The sequence below is a fragment of the Vigna unguiculata genome, unplaced genomic scaffold (assembly GCF_004118075.2).
Source record: "Vigna unguiculata cultivar IT97K-499-35 unplaced genomic scaffold, ASM411807v1 contig_207, whole genome shotgun sequence".
Classification (NCBI taxonomy): Eukaryota; Viridiplantae; Streptophyta; class Magnoliopsida; order Fabales; family Fabaceae; genus Vigna; species Vigna unguiculata.
The window spans coordinates 50,764-62,272 of NW_021010910.1; the positions used below are offsets into that span (position 1 = coordinate 50,764).

Here is an 11,509-nt window from a genome sequence, read left to right on the forward strand (position 1 = left end):
TCTATGCATTTACTTTCATTTGATGAATCCAAAGGGGGAGAAAAATGAGTTAAAATGAGCAAAAGTTGTTGGCAAAAGCAATACAAGTCTAAATGCTGAAACAAGATTTTGATGATGATAAAAGAAGCCATGAAAGCCATCTAGAAGTCAATATGAAGACCATGTGTTGTTGTGTTTAAAGCTATCTTGTAAAATGTAATTAGATTAGTTAGAATCAGTATTGTACAAGAAAATTCTGGTATTTCTCGAAAAGTCAAGGTGATAATCGATTATCACTTAGAATAATCGATTATCCTGAGCTGAACCATTTTTTTCAAGAAAGCACTGGAATAATCGATTATCACCTCTGATAATCGATTATCTGCTCAAAAATTTGTTTTTCATAAACCACACTGGAATAATCGATTATCACTAGTGATAATCGATTATCCTGGTCAGTTGGGCGCGACTGTTCAGCTTTTTGACCTAATTTTTGGAACCTCTATTTAAGGAACCTTAAAGTTACTTCTCAGACACCTTTTTGAGAAGCTAGAGTGCTAGGATCCTAATGTTATCATGCTCAAGAGAGTTCTCTGAGTGTTCTCAATAGAAGCTTTGAAAAACCTAGTGCGGGTAGAGCGATAATTTTTCCTGAGAGGTGTTCTAGGAGATTGAGTGCTGCTGCTGTTGCTAGGAAAGCTAAGGTCAATATTCTCTGTGTGATTCAGAGAAAGGTGTTCATCTCTTGTGCGATTCAAGAGAGGTGTTTTCTTAATATCTGATTGTAAATCTGTTACTTGTTAGTGATTTAGTTAATCTTATTTTTGAGAGATTAACAACTGGACGTAGGGTCTTTTAATCCGAACCAGTATAAATACTTGTGTTCAATCTTCTTCTCTATCTCCTTATTTCATCTATTATTGTGTTTAAAGAAATTAATTATTAATTTAATTGATAAATTTTGGAAAAATTTTAAAGTATTAATTTTATTACTTAAAAACCAATTCACCCCCTCTTGGTTTTGTCCGCACTCTCAAACATTCCGCTGCGCGATACCAACAATTGGTATTAGAGCTTGCTTTGATAGTTATTCAAAATTTTCGAAAATGGTTGGACAAAATCAAACCTTTGCTGAAGGTGCGTCTATCAACAGACCTCCTCTATTTACTGGTGAAAATTATCCTTTCTGGAAAGTTAGGATGTAAATTTTTTTGGAATCTGTTGATAGAGGTATTTGGGATGCTGTTTTAAATGGTACATTTGTTCCTGTTAATATTGTAAATGATGTGTAGGAACCAAAGCCATTTTCGCAATGGACAGCAGACGAAAATAGACGAGCCTAGTATGATGTAAAAGCTAGAAATAAAATTTCATCTGCTTTAACCCTAGATGAGTTTTACAAGATCTCAGTCTGCACTAGTGCACAAGAAATGTGGGAAATATTGCGTGTAACCCATGAAGGAATAGACGATGTGAAAAGAGCACGCAAGAACTCCTTGATCCAAGAATACGAAATGTTTCGGATGCAACAAGGAGAAACTATATACGATGTGCAGAAACGATTCACACATATCGTCAATCATCTCAAAGGTCTAGGTAAAACTTTTGACACTGATGAATTAAATATAAAAGTTCTTAAATCCTTGAACAGGACTTGGCAGTCGAAGGTGACAGCCATCACGGAGTCACAAAATCTTGCGACAATGACGATGGCGGCTCTATTTGGAAAGTTGAGAGAACATAAGCTTGAACTGGGCAGATTAAATGATGAAGAAGATATTGGAAGAAAGAAGAACATTGCCTTTAAAACCAAAGTGGTTAAAGGCAAAAGGCAAAAGGAAGAAGAAGATTCGGATGACGATGAAAATCTTAGTCTTATGAAGAAGCAAATCTATGTTTGATGGCTAATCATGATGATTCTGACAGTGAGGTAAATTCTACTTGCCATGAAAATGACTATGATGATTTGTATGATGCTTTTCAACAATTCCTTATTAAATCTAGTAAATTGGATACTACACATAAAAACTTAAAATCTGATTTTAAAGATTTACAAAGTAAATTCGAAAAATCTCTTGAAGAAGAAAAACTTTTGAAAAGTAAAATTTCAAATTTAGAAAATAAAGAAACTGTTGAATGTGCTTCATGTAAAAGTTACATGTTTGATATATGTATTTTGGAAAAACATCTTGAAGATGCCTTTGAAAATAAAAACTGTGAAAAGTTTGATCTCAAGAAAAACCCAAATAAAACCAAGCATGCTCATAATTATAATTTTAAAAATAAAACTAAAAGAACTTGTAGAGTTTGGGTAGAAAAAGGAACATACCATGTTATGAATACATATGCATGTACTGCTACATGTTTTTATTGCATGAAAAAGGGTAATACCTCAAACAAATGTAATATTAAACATTTTGGTGTTCCAAATGGGAAGTATCATTGGGTACCTGTTCATACTTAGATATTTTTATTTTAACCCCAAGGACCTAAACAAGTTGTTGGGGACCTAAATGAATTGTTTCCTTATTTTGCAGATGACTTCTAAATCCAGAAGATCAATGTGGTATCTTGACAGTGGTTGTTCAAGACACATGACTGGAGACAAAAAGAAGTTTAAGAACTTTAAAAGAATGGAACAAGGATTTGTCACTTATGGGGATAACAACAAAGGAAAAATACTTGGAACATGTGATGTAGGTGGAGGAAATACTTTGGAGATCAAGGATGTACTGTATGTAGAAGGACTAAAGCACAATCTTCTTAGTATAAGCCAATTATGTGATAAAGGACTCAAAGTAATATTTGAGAGTGACTACTGCACTATTCATCAAAAGGACTCCAAAGAAGTAACCTTAAAAGGTATGAGACACAATAACATTTACTTGATTGATCTTGATACTGCATCATCTAGTGATATAACTTGTTTGGTTGTTAAAGAAGAGAATCCTTGGTTATGGCATAAACGAGATGCTCATATTAACATGCAACAATTAAACAAACTGATTTCTAAAGAATTAGTAATTGGATTGCCAAAAATAAAGTTTGAAAAAGATAAACTATGTGATGCATGTCAAAAAGGAAAACAAGTAAAATCTTCATTTCATTCAAAAAATGTGATTTCCACATCAAAACCTTTAGAACTTTTGCATATGGATTTGTTTGGTCCTTCAAGAACAAAAAGCTTTGGAGGAAATTATTATGCTCTTGTTATTGTTGATAATTACTCAAGATATACATGGACTTTCTTTCTCACACTAAAAAGTGAGGCATTTAAAGCTTTCAAGAAGTTTGCAAAAGTAGTTCAAAATGAAAAAGATTTGAAAATTAAATTTTTAAGAAGTGATCATGGTGGAGAATTTCAAAATGAATTGTTTGAAAACTTTTGTGAAGAAAACGGAATTATGCATAATTTTTCTGCACCTAGAACTCCTCAACAAAATGGAGTTGTAGAAAGGAAAAATAGATCTTTAGAAGAATTAGCTTGCACAATGTTAAACGAATATGATGTGCCTAAATATTTTTGGGTTGATGCTGTGAGCACAGCTTGTTATGTATTAAATAGAATGCTCATTACACCAATTTTAAAAATTACCCCCTATGAATTGATTAAAGGAAGAAAGCCTAATGTAGCATATTTAAAAATATTTGGATGCAAATGCTTTGTTCTAAATAACGGAAAAGAAAATTTGGGTAAATTTGATTCTAAAGCTGATGAAGCTATTTTCTTAGGATATTCATTAACTAGTAAAGCCTATAGAATTTTCAATAGAAGAACCTTGAATATGGAAGAATCTGTGCATGTTGTTTTTGATGAAATTGTGGACCTTGAGGAGAACCCTCTTGAGTCAAGTAAAACAAATGCAGGTGATGAAGAATATTTTAAAGAAGCTCTTAATGAGATGTACCTAAATGAGAACCCATTGACTGAACCTGAAGATCTTTGCAAAAGCTAGAAATCACCTAGAGGATTGTCTATGGAAAATTTCATTGGAGATATATCAAAGGGAGTAGTTACAAGAAACATGTCAAATTTCTGTATGATTGTTGCCTTTATTTCATAGATAGAACCCAAAAATGTAGAAGAAGCTCTTCAAGATGATCAATGGTGTATAGCAATGCAAGAAGAGCTGAATCAATTTGAAAGGACTGAAGTTTGGGAACTCATTCCTAAGGAAGATTCACACCAAGTCATAGGAACAAAATGGGTGTTCAGAAACAAGCTGGATGAAGATGGAAACATCACTAAAAACAAAGCCAGACTTGCAGCAAAGGGGTACAGACAAGAAGAAGGTATAGACTATGATGAGACTTATGCTCCAGTTGCTAGGTTAGAAGCCATACGTTTACTTCTTGCCTATGCCTCTCTCATGAAATTTAAACTATATCAGATGGGTAACAAAAGTGCTTTCCTAAATGGATTTATAAAAGAAAATGTGTATGTTGAACAACCACCTGGATTTGAAGACTATAAGTTTCCTAATCACATTTATAAATTAAAGAAAGCATTGTATGGATTAAAACAAGCACCTAGATCTTGGTATGAAAGATTAAGTACATTTTTGTTAGAAAATGATTTTGAAGGAGGTAAAATTGATTTAACTTTGTTTATTAAAAAGAGTGAATGAGCATATTTTGCTAGTTCAGATTTATGTAGATGACATAATATTTGGGTCTACTGATAATTCATTATGTAAAGGCTTTGCAACCATAATGTAAGGAGAATTTGAAATGTCAATGATGGCAGAATTGACATTCTTTTTGGGTCTTCAAATTAAGCAAATGGAAAATGGAACTTTCATTTCTCAATCAAAGTATTGTAAAGAAGTACTTAAGAAATTTGGAATGGATACTGCAAAGGAAGCAAGTACTCCTATGGGAACCTCCTGCTACTTAGACAAAGATGAATCAGGAATAGAGGTAAATCAAACTATGTTTAGAGGCATGATAGGTTCTTTGTTATATCTTACTGCAAGTAGGCCTGATATTATGCAATTTGTATGTGTGTGCTCGTTTTCAAGCCAATCCAAAAGAATCACATCTTACTGCAGTAAAAAGAATTTTAAAATACTTAAAAGGAACTGCATGTTTTGGACTTTGGTATCCTTCAGGAGCATCTCCTAATTTGATAGGCTATTCAGATGCTGATTATGGTGGTTGTAAAATAGATAGAAAAAGTACTAGTGGTACTTGTCACCTCTTAGGTAGTTCATTAGTCTCTTGGCACTCGAAGAAACAAGCTTGTGTAGCTTTGTCAACTACAGAGGCTGAATACATAGCAGCTGGAAACTGTTGTGCTCAAATTCTTTGGATGAAACAACAACTAGAAGACTATAATATCTTTTTAAATCACATACCTCTGAAATGTGATAATACCAGTGCTATTAATTTAACCAAAAATCCCATAATGCACTCGAGGACAAAGCACATTGAAATAAGGCATAATTTCCTAAGAGATCACATTCATAAAGGAAATTGTGAGATAGAATACGTGGATACAAAGCACCAATTAGCTGATATCTTTACCAAACCTTTAGCTAAAGATAGATTTTATGAACTAAGAAGAGACTTAGGCATATGAGAGATCTCTTAAATTGCCAAAAACTCGAATTCCTTAAAAATCCGAAAAATAGCGTCAATAATCGATTATCAGACACTCAAAAAAAAATTCCAAAACAATTTGGAATAATCGATTATTTGGGGACATAATCGATTATCCTTAATTTTGAGCCAAAAATCAAAAACTCACTGGAATAATCGATTATCACTTAGGATAATCGATTATCAGCTCGTCAAACTTCATATTTTGCCCAGTTCATGAACCAATAATCGATTATCACCTTAGGATAATCGATTATTACACGTCATTGGACCAAATAAATTCAAAAACTAGTTGTTGTAACAGCTAGATTTGCATCAAATCACATGTATATGGCCGTTGGAGACTCTTCTCTATAAATCTTAGCCATTTTTGTCACTAGAACACTCTTTTCTCTCCATCAAAACTCAAGAAACTCTCCTTTTCTCATTTTCTCAAAAACTCTCAAAAGCTTCCCTCACCTTTACCTCAACCATGGTTGAACCCTCTCGTAGAAAGATTCCTACCCGCAGAAGGACTACATCTCGTGCTTCTCAACCCTCAAATGCACCTAGGACTGCTTCCATTGAAGTATGGATTACGGATGAAGAAAGAAGATCTGAATTCATCACATTGTGGAAAGACAAACCCCTCATCACTCCTAAATTCATCCAGTCTCAATGGTTTGTCAATCGCCATTTCACAATTCAAAATTTTCTGGCTGAACAAGGTGTGAAATTCTTCACAGAGATGCAAGGCACCTACTACCCCGATTTGGTACGAGCCTTCTACTTCAATTACAAATTCAGAGATGGAGTTGGGTTCACAAAGGTAAAAGGTGTCAACATTATTCTAGATAATGATATTTGGGAAAATGTTGCACAATTTCCCATTCATGATGGCACATCTCCAATCCTCACGACTGGCATTGAAGGGTTCAACATAATTTTTGCATATAGATCCTTTATGCGACGCCCAGATCAAGAAATAGGCCGCCAATTGTTAGCCGGACCTCTCAAAATTAATGAGCGTCTACTTCACTATCTCATTGTTTGGATTTTATGTCCACATGGTACAAACCACGCACAGTGCAGTGAAGCAGATCTTATGATCATCTATGCCATGCTCAACCACATTCCTATCTATTGGCCAAACATCATTCTTGACATCATGCTCAAAGCCAAGAGATTGCCTCAATATCCTCTCCTGTATTCCTTGCTCATCTCTCGTATTTGTGAGTACAAAGGGGTCAATGTCTCTGATGAACAATCTCATAAAACCACTAAGGCAAATAAAATTGCAGAAAAATCCTTGAAGCAGATGAAATTTATTCCTTTTGGGAATACCTACATTCACAAGGATGATATGCCTTCCTCGGACAATGAAGAAGAAGAGAATCCTTCCACTGCTTCTATTCCTCCTGTTGACACACATATTGGATCATCTAGTGGTGTTGGTGGCTCATCCTCTTCTTTAGAGGATCACATTTTAAATCTCAACCAGAGACTTGAAGAATTCTTTCTTCTCTCCACTCACAGACATGAAGAAGTCATTAGCTTAATTAGAGGATTAGATTCTAGGATTTCCAACTTAGAACATAAATTTGATAAGTATGATGAAGATGATGACATGAGTCAAGACTTTTAAAAGTCTACATCATAGTTATTTTTTATTGTAATATGTTTTCTAGTTCTATTATTTCTCAAATAAACGTCTCTTTTTATTGCTATTCTTTACCATTGTCTCATTGAGGGGGAGCTTCTCTATTAAAACTTTTTTTCATATGATCAAAACAAGGGGAGAAAAAGTTTAAACGTTTAAACCCAACTGTGCTACCGACAAATGTACTAGTAAGATATTTTGATTGCAGATACTTTAAACATATTGTTTTGATCATCATAAAAAAGGGGGAGATTGTTGGCAAAAGCAATACAAGTCCAAATGCTGAAACAAAATTTTGATGATGATAAAAGAAGCCATGAAAGCCATCTGGAAGTCAATATGAAGACCATGTGTTGTTGTGTTTAAAGTTATCTTGTAAAATGTAATTAGATTAGTTAGAATTAGTATTGTACAAGAAAATTCTAGTATTTCTCGAAAAATCAAGGTGATAATCGATTATCACTTAGAATAATCGATTATCTTGAGCTGAACCATTTTTTTCAAGAAAGCACTGGAATAATCGATTATCACCTCTGATAATCGATTATCTGCTCAAAAATTTGTTTTTCATAAACCACACTAGAATAATCGATTATCACTAGTGATAATCGATTATCCTGGTCAGTTGGGCGCGACTGTTCAACTTTTTGACCTAATTTTTGGAACCTCTATTTAAGGAACCTTAAAGTTACTTCTCAGACACCTTTTTGAGAAGCTAGAGTGCTAGTGTTGTGATTGCAAGAGAGTTCTCTGAGTGTTCTCAATAGAAGCTTTGAAAAACCTAGTGCGGGTAGAGCGATAACTTTTCCTGAGAGGTGTTCTAGGAGATTGAGTGCTGCTGCTGTTGCTAGGAAAGCTAAGGTCAATATTCTCTGTGTGATTTAGAAAAAGGTGTTCATCTCTTGTGCGATTCAGGAGAGGTGTTTTCTTAATATCTGATTGTAAATCTATTACTTGTTAGTGATTTAGTTAATCTCGTTTTTGAGAGATTAACAACTGGACGTAGGGTCTTTTGATCCGAACCAGTATAAATACTTGTGTTCAATCTTCTTCTCTATCTCTTTATTTTATCTATTATTGTGTTTAAAGAAATTAATTATTGATTTAATTGATAAATTTTGGAAAAATTTTAAAGTATTAATTTTATTATTTAAAAACCAATTCAGTCCCCTTTTGGTTTTGTCCACGCGCTCAAAAATTCCGCTGCGCGATACCAACAAAAGTGTGTTAAGATTGGAAAATCTAAAATAAATCTGCTAGAACCATATAATACTGCAAACTTAATCTAGAATGTGAAGTTAAATCATGTTATTAATGATAGGGGGAGCATATGCATATGTAATATGTATGTATGCTTGTGTGCTTTTGCTTGGTTTTATGTTTGGAATATTGGTATCTTGTATGCAAAAGCTTTTTTAGGTTTCTCTATGGATCTTAGCTCATCAATTCAACTCGAGGATGTTGGCTTCATCAATTTAGGGGGAGATTGTGGGCACAAGCAAGCTTGAAGCAAAGAATTGATAAAGCCATGTGCATGAATATCTTAAGTGTTTGATGAAGATTAATGAAGATCCTTTTGAAGATTAAGTTGTAGTGTGTTAAATCTGTATATAACATGTTAAATGTAATGTGTTAGTGTTATATCTTGTTGGTAGGCTATATGACATAAATTAGATGTCTTGTGTGCCTTAGTGTGTCTCTTTTAATCTGTTAAAATAGGTTTTAACAGGTTAAAAGGCTTGTTGTATATAGTTTCTGGTATGAATGCATTCAGTCAGTTGAATTATTTTTCAATCGACTGATTTCACTTAAGTCAGATGAAATCAGCTGACTATATGAAAAATTCAATCGACTATTTTAACTTAAACCATACTATATAAGCTGTGTTTTCGCGAGCAAAGGTGCGATTCTGAGTTTTTGAGCATGAAATTCTGTCACTCATCTTTGGGAAGCTCTTTCCCTGTAATTCCATCTCCACCTAACACTTTTTTAATTCTTTTTACTATTCTTAACAATTTACAATTCAAATAATTGAAAATATATGTGTAAAAATTGCTCAAAATATTCAGATGGGATTAGTTTCTGAAATTTAAAATATTCGATCTCTCGAAAACAATTTTTCAATTTTTTCGTACTACTTTTTACTATTTAAAATTTAAATAACTCATATTTTCTACATAAAAAATGCTCGAAATTTCACAAGAATTTCGTTGGCCAATACTCAAATTGGATTATTGATGTTATGAATTTTGAAAAATTTCGGCTTTTTGGGACACGTTTTCACTTTTCTTACTAACTTTAACTATTTACAATTTAAATCATTGATATTTGAAATATAAAAATTGCAAAAAAAGTTGGCCAATACTAGGATAGTAGTTGTGTTCTTAAATTTGACAAATTCCATCTCCTCCTAATGCTTTTTTAATTCTTTTTACTATTTTTAACTATTTATAATTCAAATAATTGACATTTTATGTATAAAAATTTCTCAAAATTTCATAACAAACAGGTTGGAGGATACTCAGATGGGATTAGTTTCTGAAATTAGAAAAATTCAATCGCTAGGTAACAATTTTTAAATTTTTTTACTACATTTTACTATTTACAATAGAAATAATTCATATTTTCTACATAAAAATTGCTCAGAATTTCACAAGAAACCCTCTGGTCAATACTTAAACGGGATTATTGGTTTTATGAAATTTGAAAAAATTCTTCTTTTTGTGACACTTTTTTAATTTTTTTACTAATTTTTACTATTTACAATTTAAATAATTGTCACCAGTGCAGGAAGGCCTTTTGGCAGTGGTTATTTTTCATATTCTGCACCGGTTCCCGGACCGAGGCATATTGGGGCGAGGCCAAAAGAGGATAGCCTTTGGCCTCAGTTGTAAACCGAAGCCATAGAGCCCCTCTTCTGCCTCGGTTCCCACGTACCGGAGGCCATAGAGTCTCTCTTCTACCTCGGTTGGTAGGTCTAACTGAAGCCATATGTGCTCACGTTTTTACATTTTTAAAAAATTCGCTCATGTTTTGGCCTCGGTTTTAGTATGACCCGAGGCCATATGTCCCTTTTTGGCTTCGGTTTGCGTAGTACCCGAGGCCATATGTCACCATTCTCAACCGCATTCCATGGCACCCACAAATCCGCATGCCTCCCCAAAGCCCTATCCCAATCCCCCACCACCACGACTCCCAAATCCGCTTCCCTCGCCCTCCTCAACATCTCCAAAAAATCTAAATCATCCGAAACCAAAAACAGCCAATCAATCCCTCTACTCATCGAATGCACCATCTGCCTCTTCAACGCCCAATCCACCGCTTGTGGCTTATCCTGCACCGTCTTAACAAACACCCCCGCCCGCCGCAGCTCCGCCGCCAGCCTGTACCCTACCTTCGGAACCAGCAGCGTCCTTGTCGCCTCATTATACTTATGATTCCTGCGCAAAAATTGTTCCTTGAAACAGTCTTGTTTCTTCTTCCCCTTCAGCGACTTCAAGTACTTCGTCAGGTCCATGTGGGTCTTGCACTTGCGCCCACACATCCCGCACGTGTAGGGCTCCGAGGGTGTGACCACACCCTTCCGTTCGAGGATGTCGAGGTTCCTGCGTTCCCGGTGCTCTTCTAGGACCCACTAGGGAGGTGGACGAAGGCATGGCGGTTGGCGTAGGCGAAGAAGTCAGTCACCTTGCCGAAGCGGGAGGCGAGGGTTTTTGGCGAATAGAGGCCCGCATGGGGGCGTGTTGTCGAGGTCCCAGAGAACAATGACCTTGTCGCTTTTGGGGGCGTAGATTCCTTGGGAGTTCTTCACCATGTCGATTTCGATGCAGCAGCATTAGATACGTGGGTAACGCTGAGACGAGAATTTGATGGAAGCAATGTGCCTGCGTTGTGTTTGTGAAAATGCGGAGTGGAAAGTGAAGGGATTGGGTTTGCGTTGTGGAGAAAAAGTGAATATTTGCAGAGAGAAATGGAGGAGCAGCGCGCGCGAGGAAGTAAGGGGGTTCAGTTTTGAGCCCTAATTAAACTATATGGCCTCGGTTCAATTTAGAACCGAGGCATATAACCCCTTTTGGCCCCGGTTCCCTAACACCTGAGGCCTAACATCCCTTTTGGCACCGGTTTTTTCCCAACCGAAGCCTATAAGTCAAAATGAGAATGGCATTTTTGAAAATTTTGGCAACCTTTTTAGCTTTGGGCCTTCTTAACCGAGGCCTAACACCCCTTTTGGCACCGGTTTTTTTGTAACCGAGGCCTATAACTGCTTTTGGCTTCGGGTTTTAGGTGAAC

At 35.4% G+C, this 11,509-nt stretch overlaps 1 pseudogene; it reads right to left on the bottom strand.

Annotated features, from left to right (window-relative positions):
* Window positions 1-6,616: 6,616 nt before the first annotated feature.
* LOC114171342 lies at window positions 6,617-11,048 on the bottom strand (annotated as a pseudogene).
* Window positions 11,049-11,509: the final 461 nt, after the last annotated feature.